Raw genomic sequence first — 14,137 nt, 5'->3', positions numbered from 1 at the left:
TGGATAACGATGGATGGGAGATGCAAGCCCACTTTCAGCTACTTTCTTAAATAAAGAAGTGACATACTCAAACTCATTTTTAATATAATTTCAAAGAAAGTGATCCTTTTCCTTTGTAATAATTTATACTGACTTATATCTAAGCTAGTTTAGACATGTGAACAGAAGACAGACAAAAATGATCAAAGCATTTTGGATCACCTTAGGGTGATCGAAACAGCGCCAGGCTTATTGCTTGACAGGATCATCTAAGGTGATCTAAAGTGAGAAAATGAAATAATCTCTTCAACTCTAGCTTGAATTCAAGCCAATGAGATAACCTAGACTGTTCTATGTTCAGCCTCTGGATGAACAGATTACATCTATTTCAAGTTTTGCTGGTGCAAAACACTGGCAAAGGAGAGAGAAGGGGAAGCCCCCAGAATCTTTATCAAGTAAAAAAAGTCTGATCTCCTAAATGGCTGAAAAGAAGTCACATGTTCTTTAGTCAAGAAACTGTTATTGAATATTTCATTTGTGATTACTGCTCAAGCAGCGTTCTGAACTTTTTACTTTCTTGCCTAAAACTGCAGCAAAGAGTTATTTAAAAGTTCCTTTCACAAATGTTTTCTTTCTTTCACTGCTAAAGAAACCTGATCCCACTAAATGAATTTAAAGAATCATCAACTTTGCTTCTAGAACAATTTCTACCACTTAAGATTCCCAATATTTATCTTCACAGAAACACATTCAATCAGTCTCTCTCCATAAAAGAGTCAGATCTTAGTAGGCCATCTCTTTATGTTCCATCTAATTAAAAACTTGCAGGCAGAGCTCAGGGCTACTGCAGAAACAGTTGCACAGGACGTTTTTAAAAAGGTTTCTTCATACCATAACAGCTATGCTTTTTGAAGGTAGAAAAAAATCTCTTTAGTTTTAAGCTCATGTTCCATGGTACTGGTAACTTCAACTGAGCATCCTCTCTGCCAAGCAATAAGCAGCTGCCTATTCCTTGAACTCAAATCTCCACCTTACTTCCCAATTTATGCCATTACCTATATCAGCTCATACTTACTAAGAAAATATATATATATCTGAAGGTTATTTATACTTAAATGGTTTGGAACACAGCCTTCTGTTCAAAGGCAAGCCATTCTTGTCCATGATCTTTAAAGGGAGGAGAAACTAGAAAAAGATGGGTTATAAGAGGTCTGACAAACAATTATTACTTTCCTTAAAATATATCCATTATTTCTTCTGTGGAGATACTGCACAATTTCACAGCAGCTGCTGTGTGCAAAATAGTTTGCACAATCTTAAATTGATAGAATTAGCTTAAAAAAAAAAGGAAAAAAGACACACAACAATACAGTATCTACTTTAGGAAATCTCAAACTTCAAACAGTAACAGCCCCACAAAAATAGAAAGTGAAATGAAGTGAATGTGCTTAGTTTTTACAAATACAAAACTGTCAAAGACATGAAGGTATAAGATAAATTCCATAATGTTATGCACACTTTGGAACTGCAGCAGTTGTGCTTTTTTTTTTTTTTTTGCTTTTTCCTAAACAACTCATCACATGTGAAAAGAGCAGACAACCCCTTCAAATTTTACACTGAAAAAGAATCAAGTTTTTGTTTCTACCACTTGATGACCTGCTTAAAAGCATCTAAAAGCAAATAATTTTTTCTCAAACTCCTTAAAATCAGTAGTTTCTTCTCAAGAGTGATAAACCATACGTTTCAATGACATATCTGCAGGATGTGTGTGACTTTTTTTTACTGAGAGTTAAACTTATTATATGTGTTTAGATATATTTCACATATACATAAATATTATATATATACACACACAAAATCCAGTACTTTACTGTAGAAAGATTTAGTCATTAACATCTGAATAATCTCTCAGTAACCTGGCTACCTCAGTGTATAAAATCAGTCATCTGAGAGTTTTGTTTAATTCTTTAATCCACTGGTAATATTGTATCTGCTATTTGCTACTTGCAGCACAATTTTCAGAGTCCTCTGAACTACAACATTATCCCACCAACTTTAAGACGAAACTGCTTTGGATGCAGTATAATATTTTACTGTGGTTTTTTATTATTTTCATAAGTACATACCATAAGCTAGAAGTTCCCAAATAAGCAATACTCCTCATCTAGATGAAAAAGTTACTTTAAAAATATTAAGTTAGCAACATAGCTTCAGAATATTTTTATCTGAGACTGGACTAAATATAAAGAGAGACTCTAATTGCCTTATTAGGTCAGGTTACAAATGTGAAAGAAGCTAACTCACATTATCTATCATAATTGCCAGAAGTCCTCCAATAACAGACACGCTCAACAAGACTAAAAATTAATTTCCACATTGTCCCTAGTGATCTAGGCTGTTGTCTCTAACTACAGTCAGTCATGTCACATGTCTTTGTGACATTATTTTGGTAAATGAAATCATGTGGTTAGAAGATCCCCATCCCTCTCCACCCCTAAAAAAAGTCACTTTTGCTTTATTAACAAGGAGGAAAAAAGCTATAAACAGTAATGTAGGGCTCAGAAAGGAAAACCACATCAAGTTTCCCAGCTGTAATGTCAAATGGCACCTTCACTACAGGCAGTACTGCAACTGGTATTATGGAATCCAGACAGACAAAGCTCAACGGAAAGCCAACGTAAATGATTTCTCAGATTATACTGGCAGCAGAAGAGGATCTGCAAGATGGAAGGTCCAGGCCAGGAAGGAAGGAAAATACATGCCAGTCAGCCTCAGCTCAGTCCCTAAGAAGGCTGTGAGCAACCAAAATGAATTTACCAAGTGCAAATCATGTCTGACCAACCCAATCGCTTTCTATGATGAGGTGACTGATGCTGAGGACAAGCAGGGGGGCTTATGTTGTGCACCTTGCCTTTAGCAAGACCTTTAATGCAATATACCACAGTCTCCTTATCACAAAATTGGTGAGGTATGGGCTGGATAAGTAGGTAAGTGAAAAATTGACTGGATTGTGGGATGCAGAGACACATGATCAGTGGTGCAAAGTTCAGTGGGCAGCCAGTAACTAGGTGGGAACCTTCAAGGATTAGTATGGGGGATGGATGCTGTTTAATGTCTTCATTAACAACCTGGGTGATGGGACACAGTGCACACCCAGTAAGTCTGCACAGAATACTGAACTGGGGTGAGCGCTCAATACGCTGGAAGGTAGAGCTACTGTTCAGAGGGATGTCGACAGGCTAGAGAAATGGCTTGACAGGAATCTCATGAAGTTCAACAAAAACAAGCATGCATCTGCAGAATAACCCTGGCCACGATACAGGCTGGGATCCAACTCTCTGGGAAACAGCTCTACAGAAAGGGACCCAGAGGTCCTGGTGGGCAGTAAGGAGAACACAAGTCAGCAGCATGCCCTTGTAGCAAAAGCAGCCAACAGCATTCCACCCAGCAAAAGTGTCACCAGCAAGTCCAGCAAAGTGATCCTTCTCTCTTTGAAGATGCAAGACCACTCCTGGAGTCCTACGTCCAGTTTTGGTCATCCATTACAATACAAATCCATCTGGAAAAGAATGTACAATATCCAATTCCACCACAAGGGGTGTTGTGCCAAAACAAAATACAACCATATACTGAAGCCACATACTGGCTACACTGGCCACCAAGGCAACAGTAGATTTAAGAAGTTTAGTGGTGCTCCCAATTAATATTCTGACCCCCCCCCCCTTTATGTGACTGGGAAGCAACACAACTTTTAAAAGTATTAACCCCCTCACCCCCCAGTGCTCACCTTTGTCTTCAAAAATGAAGAAGCAAGAGCAGTAGCCTCCTATACACCTACCACCAACATAATAACAGGCACCTACTGCCTAAACATTGGAATCTGAAGAAACAGCTACCAACATTATATTCACTGATTTTAATACTCGGGGGGTGGGGGGGTGTTCTTCTAATTCCAAGCCCTCAATCAGTGCCAGCACCATGAATCTAGCTTCAGTTTGGACTCCTGCTTGCAATGATCACCCCCTCACTGTATCTAATGTCTCTTCTCAAAAATTTACTGATAATTCCCCAACATTTTTTAAAAGTATGTAGTGCTTTTAAACCAGCATCGTAATTAACAAATTACAAAATGAAATGGATGTAAAAATAGAGGAACCTCAAAGATCAGATTATGCACCACAAAGCAGCAGCTTTCAGTAGCCAAATAATAGATCCCAAGTTGCAAATACAGTGCAATTTTAAGAAGAAACTTAAATCCACTGACAGAATACTAGCACCTTCCTCTGAAGATTGTGATGTTACTCCACTGTTTCCTTCTTAAGTTTGAACTTGCTGCAGTTCTTTAAGTGCCATAAGTTTCCTCCAGTTACACAATGTAGAAACTGATACAACCAACTATTTCACTACAAATTCCCAGTAGTCTCCGAGAGTACATCTGAACTCCTACGAGGCCAAATTTTACATGAAGCATGCTTACTGGATGAAGACAAAACAACTGTGGAAACAGATGTCATACAAAATTATGAAAACCTTTACAAAGCTACAGTAAACCTCAAAACTTCCAGTTCCTTGCAACTGTTTTTTTGGACACAATATCATCCAGTTGCATAAAATAAAGCCAGAGAAAGAGATTAGTTCTGTGCCTCCAGATTATTCAGTAGTCCACAATATCCAAAGACGACTGCAACTTCTTTAATAAGCAGTTGATGCCTAACTCTTGGCAGAATGGACAACAAAAAAAGCAGCACTTTGAGGGTATGGAAAAATTGCCCTTACTTAAGAGTAGGAAAAAAGTGTTTAAATATTATTGTGTTTTTCCCATAGGATAAATGTAATGGGAGTATTAATAAAAACAATACCCTTCATGTGTTTAATATCCCCTTTCCCAATCCCTCCTTCAGTCCTTATTGCCTGTCTGCTTTATCCACTCACTTCTAAGAGATGTTTGGTTCACCATCCCTTTCGGGAAAGCACGGTTACTCCGTGCATCTCTTTCACAAGTCCTTTTCCTGAATACCATTATTGAGAAAACCATTCTGCCTGCTGCCTCCACAACCCCTAGGAAACTTCACAACTTTTATCCAAGTGATTTGCTACCTAACTATGCTGACTGGCGCTGCAGTGTATAGGTAAGAAGCAAAACCAGATATGCATAAGTAGAGAGAACCCTCCTACAATTTCTTCCAAGACTCTGCTCCATAACCTCTGTCCATCTGGCCTGTGTATGGAAGTCAAGAGCCTGTTGAGTATCCTAGATGGCTCTTTTAGCCTCAAGTAGTCTTCCTCTCCTTCCTCACAAAAAAAACAGGGTCCAGAGTTATAGTGCCAACTACTTCTTGGATATCTCCCATGTGCATATACTACCTCCTGCCCACTGTGACACTGAAGAGGGAAAGCAAGCGTGAACATCTGCAAATAAAGCTTACATAGAGGGACAATTCTATGAACTTTGTGGAACACTTCATTCTCAAACATCAGGGCATGGAATATTTCCAACAAATTTCAAAGAATTGGGGCAGGGCAGAGCGGGGGGAGGAAATGACACAAATGGTGCATCAACTCTTGCCACTAATACTTCTATAGACTGAAACTAATTATAGACGAAACTAATTAAGTCATATGAATATCCAGGTCTCAGGGCAAGTTTACAGAAGACATCTAAAAACCTCAATCATTGCCGCTTGCTTAAGAACATCAAGAACAAAAAAGAAACCTAACCGAAGTGGAGCTAACCAACCTTACTCGTAACTTTTTCTGGAGGCAGAGAAGTCACAGAAGGAATGATGACATTCCCTGTTTTCGAAAGGACAGGAATTATTTTGGATATTGAGTCACCTTAGATCTAAACAGAAGGAAATACAGGAAAGCACTATGCACCTCCCTCACACCGGACCATGCAGCTGTTGATAGGGCAACTTCTCCTATGTTCCCACCCTCTCCAGAAGACTGGGTCACCAAGACGAAACAATTCCTCAGGCAGCTGCTGCTTAACTGCTAGACCTGATACAACAAGCAGTGTCCCACCAGCTTGTGTCTGGTGGGAGGGAGAAAACCTCTTTAGTATCAGCTGAAACTACATCCAGTTAAGTCAAACATGATATTGCATTCTTAATGTCTTAAATTCCTTTATGCATGCAGGATATCTGAAGAAAAATATATGGCCAACCCAGTGACAAAAAAAGATAAATATATAAGGAAGAAAGAGGAAGGAAACACATGAGAGGAATAAGTAATAAACAAAAGAAGAACCACACAGACAGCAAGGTGGAAGCATTCATAGACTAACTCAGGTACACTATTCCACACAGAAGCAACACAATTACTTTTATCATCGGAAAACAGAAAAATGGTTTGCATAATGCATAAAAAAAAAGAGAATAAGAGAAATAACAGTTATGGGCAAATCTCTAGAAATCCAGGGAGAAAAATTAAGAAGAATGCAAGCATAATGTTATATTGAAATTATTAAAACAGAAAAATAATTTAAAACAGAAAACAAAAGAAGAGAGGGTATCAGTAAAATAAAGCACAAATAAAAGAAACAGTAATGGGCAACAGAGGAACATCATTAATTGGAGAATTCAATAAAGGAAAATACCAAATAAAGTAATTTAAGAGCTTAGAAACATTCATAGAACATTAAAGTTTGCCTTTGGTCTCATTATTGCTAACTTTTAATCTCAAGAATTTTTTAAGAGGCTGTAGTAGGGCAACTGCCAACTGAAAGACACAAGACCAATACTATTTAAAGTCCAGACCTTAAAATCAACATAAAGAAATAAATAAAACTTATGTCAAAGTTTTAGTCACATGTGCAAGTCAAATTAACACAAGCATGAAGCACAAAAGGGAGAATGCAGTATATAGTTGTAAGACCATAAAGCAAGGTGCTAGTACTAAATGCTTGTACACACAAAGCAAGAGTAAATTATGTTTGACACAACTACTGCAGATTACTCAATTTAGAAAAAAAAATTGTCTATGAAAAGGAAAACTGTGGTAAGAGTGAAAATTGCATATAAAACCTTGTTCTCCTAGCCTAGCATTGTAAAGAAATATTTTCTTATCAAAACAATGAAAATTATATTCACACAAAACAATGTTTTCCACGAGAACTTTGAAATTATATATATCAGCAATAAATTAACCATAAGTAATTCCCATTTCATTATATGTACCATCAGATTAAATCTGTAATTGAGACATTAAATTGCAAGGTTTAGGATTTTCACAGTATACGATTTTACTTTAAAAAGTTAATGAAATTTCCCTTTGTTAGCATTGTGATCAGAAATACTAATTTGAGTATATAAACCACAAAAAAAAGTATTTTTCCTTCCACATATGTTAAAAGAAGTTAAATGCCTCAATCGAACATAGGTTTCATTAAAAATTGAGATATCTATCATTAACAAATACACCAAGATATATCGGGGGGGGGGACGGGGGGGGGGGCGACACCAAACACTCGGCATAGCATTTTAGGAAGGAAAAAAAAAAAATATATATATATATATACACACACACACAGATGCCCTTCAGTGGATAAGGAATACATATCATTATTTCTGATCCTCTTATTTTCAAGACATCACAAAAATCATTACATATGCTTCAGAAAGGTAAGATGATACAATGATATCAAATACTACAACATTTGGGAAAACTGAAAACAAACATAGTTTTGAGTTATTATAAAGCACATGGAATGCAAAGGTTTAAGTGAAGAGGTGCCAGGCCTCACAGGGAAGAAAGGTCCCAAGACCAATCAGGGACATCCCTCCTCAGTCTGCAGCAGCAGTTGTTAGAACAGCAGCACGGCAAAGAGCAAGGCTTCATCACACCTCCAAGTCAAACAGTTCCAAGATCATTCCGACTATCAGCAAAACTTTAAAGCAATCACTCTTTTTCTACAGTTACACAGACTGAATACTTATTTCCTAAAGCATATACACCACCAGATTTTTAACTCATCCACACAGTCTGGAATGCCAAATGCTGAAAACAGGATGACTGGGAACGTCCGGCATGTTCTTTCCCATTGCTTTCAGTACCAATTAAGAGCTATGAGAGAAATTATCCCAAGTCTGAGGCTGTGTTTCATAATCAGTCAGTTAGCTGTGGCAAGAATTTTGCGATGAACTTCTAGAGTATTTTCTACTTGGCCTTGTCTGACAGCACCGACAGGAAGAGTGGAAATGCAGAGCATCCTACAGGATATGTAGCAATTCAAACTTCCTGCTCAAGTTTGTTCCCTTACATCACAAGGGATAGCCTAACCTACACTGCCTCAGAGGCACCAGCAGAAGTGTTGAGTACAGTTATATCTTAGAATTGCAAAAATATACTAGAGAACAGGAATACGTGATCTTAAAAAAGTGGTATTTATGAAACAATAGCATTCTGACACAAACAGATTTCATTAAAATAGAACTGGGATCACCCTGTTCTTCCCAGAAGCAAGGGATTAAGGGAAGAAAGGCAGAGGAACAGACATAAAAAATAAAAATCAAAAATCACACTGTAAGAACAGCACAGCTACATTTAAGCATAATTCTTCAAATTAAGCCCCCAAATTAATGAACGTTCTTGGAAAGAAAATGTGTGAAGCTCATCTTCCTACCCAAAACTCCAACTGCAATGGGACACTGAATGAAGCATTTCAGACATCAATGTTATAGACAACAGGCACCTGTGACCTTTTAATTAGGCCATATTACTCCTCACTTGAATTAACACAGCACTATTTCTACCTGTGAAATAAAAAACAGTTCTTGATATTTAGTATTTCTGATTATCAAAAATTCTTCAAACCAAGTCAAGGCACAGAAAGGACATCATACAGGCCATTCGATGTAGGAAGGGACTTAATGGAAAATAAGCAGCAATGATGAGTTTATCTCCTTCTCCTGCTGGCAACTGGTGGACCAACTAACTATGAGGTTCAAATCAAATTGGTCTTGTGCTTACTGTCTGAGAAAATATGCAAAGCAGCAGGACTGAAGAAGTTTAAGGGGCACTGGTGAAATAGCTTCAAAATAAACTACTGAACCACTATGGTCAAATTCTGTATTCTGTCCAGGGAAATCCCTGGATTTTCAGAGAATTCGACTTGAACAAAACCAGTTAAAATTTTGTGGGGCTTTTTAAATGTTTGTATTTTAACATTGACATTTTACAAGAATAAATTTGACTCATGCTGTTTTACCTGCAACACTGAGATCACATCCCCTTCCATATAGAAAACAGGATGCCAACAGACACTGTAACTTCTTCAGAAATCCACCGCCCCTCTCTGAGGATTTTACAGCTACTTCTGCTTCAGAGCAAGAATAACATCTTTAACAGGTATTCCCAAACTCTGAGAGGGTAGGAACTGACCTCTTTTCCAAAAGAAATGGCAGTTATAAAAGCCATCCCCTAGCTGAACATACCTACCATCTATGCTTACTCACATTAAAAATAAATGCCCATTTCACATCATACCTACGTGGTCATCGTTTTAAGGTTTAATACTATAGAAATTATGTAAACAAGGTTAGAGTGCTCTTGTTAAAATATTTCAATATGTTTATATCATTAAATAATGCCTCATTTTTTCAATTCAGAAATCGGACATTACGGGGGCGGGGGGACACAGGGACAATGGGGGGACAGGACAGAACAAGCAATTAAGCCCAAGATCACAATGCCTTGTACTTCTTGAAGTTTCTCTCTTGTATAACTGGAAGTGCCAATTGCAATTGATTTTTCTGTTATTCCAGCCTCAGTACTCTCAGCCAAGCAACGGTGAAAAGTGCTAATGGGATTTCAAAATATTAATTCTTTAAGTGTTGCCAATAACTTACATTCAACGCGAATGGTTTCTTGTTTCTAATAATAGCAACTCTTCTAATGCTAGTTCAAAGGAAAACATGCTTTGTCATCTTTGTAAGGGTGGGGAGAAAGGGACAAACATATTTAAAACAGAGATAATTCCCTAGAGTGCAACCAGACAGAGGAAATCGTCATTTGGAGCTCCTTCAGCTATCTAACCAGACAAGCTATTATTATTTTTATTGAACTAAGGAACTTTACACTTTTCCTCTTCCGCACTGTTTTGGGGAATGGTCCAGACTGACATTTTAGAGCTGTTGCAGAAATCTACATTCAGTCTCAGCAGTTTAGGCCCAACTGTACACCCTAAGAATAGTCCTGAGCGTTTAGACACTATCTTTTACTAACAGCCAACAAAATATTTAAAAACAAAACACTAGGAACAGATGACATCCATTCTTTGTAAAAGGTTAATTTTCCTAATTTTACCATTCCTCACATAATTTTAACTGACACTCCACAGAATATGGAGTTATTAAAAGAGCTGTCATAGCAACAATTAGGGACACAGAGCAGACCAGCAACAGGGTAGCCTTCGTTTACAGAATATATTGAAGAAGAGAGGCTTTTCACCTCCAGAGGGGCTCCAACTGATGCTCTAGCTACAGCTCATCTGCCAAAACATTGTCACCAAGGCAAAGCCCCAGCATACAAGTTTCACAAAAGGACAGAAAACTAATTTCTTTCCACACCCTGCTAATTGTCTACACATTTGAAGCTCTCTCTACCAGCAAAACATAGTTTAGTCACATGAAGCATCAGAGCAACCTTCCACACCCATGTATCAAGGAACAGAAAAAATTAACAAGGCTATAATGTATCAAGCAGTTAACTGTGTTCTGCATCTTTCAGAACTGGACTAACATGTACACTACAATCTGCTGCTGTTTCACTAAGACTAATTCATTATTATTATAAAGCAAATTAAGCTGCTGAGTCAACCTTTATACTTAAAACCAAGGCTAATTTGCCTGGTTTTGCTCAAAAACAGTTTTCAATGGTTAGCAGCTATCAAAGTTTAACAAAAAAGTTTGTTAAACATCTCTTATAAATAAAAAGTAGATTGTTTAATGGAAAGGAAATATTACATGTAGTTCATGAACTATCTTGACCAGCTGCAGTAACAAGAAACACCAATGTGTCAGAGCTGATTTTGTATGGCTCATTTTTAGTTGTGGACAAGAAAAAAAAAGTTTTTCTACTTTGTCAAATTTCAAAAATCTTGTCAATCATCATCAGTACTGCAACAAAAGTAGTCTTGCTAAGCTGAGAATTACTTTGTCAAAAATTTAGCTGCTAATAAATTCAAAGGAAGTCCTCACTAAGCATCTCAAAGCAGTTTAATGAGCAACTGGAGGGAAAAAAAATTGGAAAAAGAAATATACTCCTCACTTTTTCTGAAGTGCCTTCTTTAGAGGCAACAGAGGCTGCAAATGCAGACAGCACAGGCCATCAATTTGAAAGACATTCTAAAACTTCTTGTAAACTAAGTCCCATCGAAATCCTATTTCATGTTTGCTCCTATCAGAGCTTAAGACACTATTGACGAGCAAGAGCCAGAGTTGTAAAACACCATCCACGTCGCTGTAGTCAGGGCAGTACAGCTGCTACCACATGAGAGGCAAGAATGGTGAAGACAGTTGCCTAAAAACACAGGAGACAGAGCATTGCAACTTGTCCCTGTCATGGCCTAATCAGACAAAAAAGTGCTGAAACAGCAAAGTTGCATGGAAACAGGCTACACTGGGTCTTGAAAAGCAAAGGAGACATCTGATGAACAAGAAAAGGGGAAGAAGTGAGAAGACACAGAAAGGCCAACCCAACAGACTAGGGAAATGATCACTGCAGCAGGACTCAACGCATGCAGACAGAATGTATTCAACGTGACTGCAGAAATAAGTTCTGATGGCCAAGATGATGAAGAATCGGGGAACAGTGTTTGCTAAGTAGGTAAATAAGTATATGTGCTTGGCATCCAATGACATGATTTCTGATGCAACTAAAATAAGACGACCTGCAGTAAGGGCCAAATAAAAAACACACCCAGTATTTTTTCCTGACAGGAAGTATGATCTTCCCTTGAAATTACTGATTAGAAGGTCCTAATCCTAACTGCATCCACACAAAACTGGACTGAATCTGCTGGGGTCTGCATATGTGGATATAGTCAATGGATGTAGGAAACTGATCTTGAGAAACTAAGTTATGTTTTAACTGCATGATAACAATACATGTAGAACCAGATTCTACCTTTCCTTCATGCTTAAAATATATTTAAGAATAATATTGTCTACATTGTTAAATTATAAAACTAACAGTTATAGTGGGAGGAATATTTCTAAATTTTTAATGGTTAAAAAAAAAGACCGTGATCTTGGCCATTCTAGACAGTAGCAAACTACACAAGTCAGCAATGTCTAACAAATTTTTTTATCTCATTTCACTACATGTTCTCAAATAAAATAGTTACTTCGAGAGAGGGAAAAAAACCAACAGACTTCCTGGCTGTCCAGTGTTCCACCTCCTCAAAGTTATTAAGATAAATTTAGGCAGCCTACAGACATGTGCAGTTTTCACTATTGCCCTACTCTAGTATCCGTCTAGCATACATTCCACCTCAATGTTCACATATTTTAGAAAGAAAAAAAAAAAAGGAGAGAGATATTTAGGTGTTTATAGAGTAGTATACATGTATCAGTAGGCTTGAAGCATTCTGCATCTTCCTGCAAAGTGTGGAAAGGGTTTATGGGTGTGACTGCATACAGTTTTCACAAGGTGTTTTAGCTCCCAAGTCACCATTAGAACACCTAAAAAAAACACGCCATGAAGGACTCCTTCCAGTTCACATATCAGGTAGGTCCTCTGACAGCCAAGAGCTGTCTCATTGTTTGAAAAACTCCCCACAACTGCTTTTCAGGCAGGCAAGAAAAGCCTGCAACTTTGCTAGAGTCCCCCCAAAAATTTAAAAAGTCATCTCCTTGGCAGAGACCAAGCCTGGAATACTTCACCCTGAAGCATCTTATATACAAATATTTTATACACAGGAACTACAAGTAAAGGACATCAGAATCCAGTCCTCCAGACACCAAGGCTAAGTATCATTACTGGTCATCACACACATAAGCACCAAGTTCTACCTCAAAAAGCCAACAGAGCAAGTGTGATCCATGCTGCTACACCAGTGCTAATAGAAAAAAAATTCAATTTCATGACAATAAAGTGTCTTGGATAGGCATACACAGCTATCATCAAACAGAAAAAACAGTCCGGTATGAGGCACTGACTCAGAACGTTCTACCCCACCCTTGAAATAATCTAAATTAGTATGGTTAATGCTTATGTATCATACTCACCAACACTACTTAATGCAGATTATTAACCCTGACCACCCACCGCATACCCTTCATGGAAAAATAGGTCATGTATTTTTACAGGTTTAACTCACTTAGCAAATTTTACCCTCCCGGTGAAATCTGAGAGCTCATGGCACTACAGAACCACTTTCCTAATGCCCTGAAACTTCGAACTGATGCAAACTGAAAGCTTCAGGATACTTTTTTAGCTCTCATTCAGGAAAGCAAAGCTAAATTTCTCAGGTGTCAGAAAGCAAGCCTTCACCCTTCAAGATTTAAGACAAACCAGTTTTGGACAAATAACCTTCACTGCAGGATAAAACAACAAATTATAAGACACAGGTAACACACTCATCATGTTGGAGGAGTATCTGTATGCCAGACACCTTGCTGACACATTAAAAATAGAAAATCAATCGGTCTTTGCAGAGAAAACCGAGTATGGGGAGAGTCTCGTTCCCAGCAACTCGAAAACCAACACCCCCAGACTGCCCCTCTGAGAGCACCTTCGGACACAGTAGCCATTTCTAGCCCACGCTGATCCTCAAATACCTGCTGGGCTCACAGCTTGGCTGCTCAGCTGCTTTGGGACAGAAACTCCCTACCAGGGAGAGGGAAACCGAGGCAGCCAACTTCTACCAATTACCTACAACCACAAACTCCTGCAACAGCAAAACTGTTGGCTTTAAGCCGTTTAAGAAGAAAGCAAACACGCAGCCTTTACGAAGCTACCGCAGAGGTGGAGGCCAGAGGAGCTGAAGTCGGATCCGGCGTCGGGGGCCCGGGCGGAGACATCTCTCCGGCGAGGCCTAGGGCCGAGGCAGGCCCCCTCCTCACCAGGTGTGCTCCTCCAGAAACAGGGCCCGCCGCGGAGGGGCGGCCCCGCGGCCCCCCGCCGGGCGGGAAAGCCCAGCCGCCGGCGGATCGCG

The 14,137-nt window shown here is 38.6% G+C and overlaps 1 protein-coding gene across 3 annotated transcripts in view; it reads right to left on the bottom strand.

Annotated features, from left to right (window-relative positions):
• SNX13 (sorting nexin 13) overlaps positions 1-14,137 on the bottom strand; it is a 75,775-nt gene that overhangs the window by 61,005 nt on the left and 633 nt on the right. The gene's annotated exons all lie outside the window — the stretch shown is intronic.

Source organism: Haliaeetus leucocephalus, unplaced genomic scaffold (assembly GCF_000737465.1).
Source record: "Haliaeetus leucocephalus isolate CR32 unplaced genomic scaffold, Haliaeetus_leucocephalus-4.0 Scaffold566, whole genome shotgun sequence".
Lineage (NCBI taxonomy): Eukaryota > Metazoa > Chordata > Aves > Accipitriformes > Accipitridae > Haliaeetus > Haliaeetus leucocephalus.
Note: the sequence above shows the minus strand (reverse complement) of the source record. Positions and strands in the feature narration are given on the sequence as shown.